The sequence below is a fragment of the Geospiza fortis genome, unplaced genomic scaffold, assembly GCF_000277835.1.
Source record: "Geospiza fortis unplaced genomic scaffold, GeoFor_1.0 scaffold576, whole genome shotgun sequence".
Classification (NCBI taxonomy): domain Eukaryota; kingdom Metazoa; phylum Chordata; class Aves; order Passeriformes; family Thraupidae; genus Geospiza; species Geospiza fortis.
In genome coordinates, this window is record NW_005054603.1 from 221636 (window position 1) to 224037 (window position 2402).

Consider the following 2402-nt stretch of genomic DNA (forward strand, 5'->3'; position numbering starts at 1 on the left):
AGGTCTGAGGCACTACGAGGACATGGGTGACAACCCCAGTGCCCTGATGCTCTCAGCCACAGCAGGAGGAAACTTTTGGGGTCAAAGTCACCACAAACTTCTTCTGTCCCCCAAACAACCCCCAGTGTCATTCTAACCATTCCCCACGGATTTCTCACCACCCTCGGTCCATCCCAACACCCTCCAAGTGCTCTGGAGGTGTCTCCAAAGCCCCGAGGAGCTCGGGGGGTTATTCTGGGTGAGTGCAGCTGCCAGAGCTGGGAGTCCCAGGTGCTTTCCAGACGTTGGTAAGAGAAACCACCAGGCCTTGGCAGCGGGGCAAGGAAAAGGGATTAACTCGGCCATCCGTGACGGTCCCTGCTCCAAAATTCCCACCTGCAGCCCTTTGTGTCCACAAATGACCCCGCTCCTCCCAGCCAGGTGAGGGACGGGCAAATGACAGCCCAGGTTGCCCAAATGCCCTCTTCCCACCCTGTTCCCATCCTTGTTTTCCTTAAAAAACCAGGAGCTGCCATGGCCTCCTCACATGAGGATCTCCTCACCTCGATGAGGACTTGGCTTCTCCACCCACCCATGAGGGCAAAAATTCACTGTGCATCACACAATTATTCGGGCTGGAAGAGCCCTCCAAGGTCACCAAATCCAACTATTCCCCAGCATTTCCACACCCATCCCTGACCCACAGGTCAGAGATGTTCCCTAAATGCCCAAATTCCCTAAATGCCCTCTTCCCACACCAATCCTATCCTTATTTTCCTTAAAAAACCAGGAGCTGCCATGGCCTCCTCACATGAGGATCTCCTCACCTCGATGAGGACTTGACTTCTCCACCATCCATAAAGGCACAGTCCAAGTTCCCTAAATGCCCTCTTCCCACACTGTTCCTTATCCCTATTTTCCTTAAAAAACCAGGAGCTGCCATGGCCTCCTCACATGAGGATCTCCTCACCTCGATGAGGACTTGGCTTCCCCACCCACCCATGAGGGCAAAAATTCACTGTGCATCACACAATTATTCAGGCTGGAAGAGCCCTCCAAGGTCACCAAATCCAACCATCCCCCAGCATTTCCACACCCATCCCTGACCCACAGGTCAGAGATGTTCCCTAAATGCCCAAATTCCCTAAATGCCCTCTTCCCACACCAATCCTATCCTTATTTTCCTTAAAAAAACAGGTGCTGCCATGGCCTCCTCACATGAGGATCTCCTCACCTCGATGAGGACTTGGCTTCCCCACCCACCCATGAAGGCACAGTCCAAGTTCCCTAAATGCCCTTTTCTCACACTGTTCCTATCCTTATTTTCCTTAAGAAACCGGGCCCTCCCCTGCCCTCCTCACATGAGGATCTCCTCACTTCAATGAAGACTTGGCTTCCCCACCCACCCATGAAGGCACAGTCCAACGCCCTCTTCCCACACCATTCCCACCCTTGTTTTCCTTAAAAACCGGGCCCTCCCCTGCCCTCCCCACACGTGGATCTCCTCACCTCGACGAGGACTCGCCTCCTCCACCCACCCGCAGCGGCACGGCCCAGCGTTCCTGGGATGCCGCCTCCACCTCTGCCCCATCCACAGCAGGTTAATTAAATGCTCCTGCCGCTCCCCTCCCCAAGATCCCGTCTTGGAGCGCCGCTGTGACCACTCTATTTGGGGACAGCCTGCCAAGCGCGTGGACGTCTTCATCGCCCGCTCGGCGCGTCCCGGTGCCCACCACCGGGGCCGGGAGAGGCCGGGCCCGTCCCACGGCCAAGCGCGGCCCATAGAGGCCTCATTGTCCCCGCGTCGCCATGGTTTTCCTGGAGGCCCCGGCGCTGTTTAACAACGCATCCTGCCCCGCCAAGAAGGGGATTTAGCTCCTCCGAGACCTCCAGATACAAAACAAAAATGTGCAACAAGATTCTTTTTGACTATGTAGGTCAGGGCAAGGAAAACAAGCTGTCGGGAACAATCCCCCGGGCTGGCGGGGGGGATGGATTAGCCGGGACCTAAGAGGGCTTTTCCAGCCCGGGTCCCGCTCGGCTTTGTCCGGCGGGGCCTTTGTGCTGAACTACAAACCCGAGCTGAACATCATTGGCAGGAGGTTTTTCCAAGGGGGCACCTTCGAGAGAGACAACCTTAAATATGATTTCACAGGCGCTTTTCAGGCCGAGCGCCGGGGCCAAAACGCTTCCGCGGGGCTTGGCGGCTGCTGGGAGGAGTGGCATGGTTGTAGAGGCTCAAAGGGAACCCCCACAACGCGCCAAAGACCTCTTGCTGGTGGCCCCCGGGAGGCTGAACGTGCCTCGGGCAAATCCCCAACAAAGCCTGAACGAGTTTCTTGCCATGGAAAGTGCGCGGCCCAGCCGGAGCATCCAAGGGCCAGGTAGCCATTGGTGGGGAGGGGGGATAAAGAGACAGGAGG

General features: G+C 56.7%; 1 protein-coding gene across 1 annotated transcript in view; it reads right to left on the reverse strand.

Annotated features, from left to right (window-relative positions):
• The window catches only part of EXOC6B (exocyst complex component 6B), a 254020-nt gene that overhangs the window by 10779 nt on the left and 240839 nt on the right, over positions 1 to 2402 (reverse strand). The window lies entirely within an intron of this gene.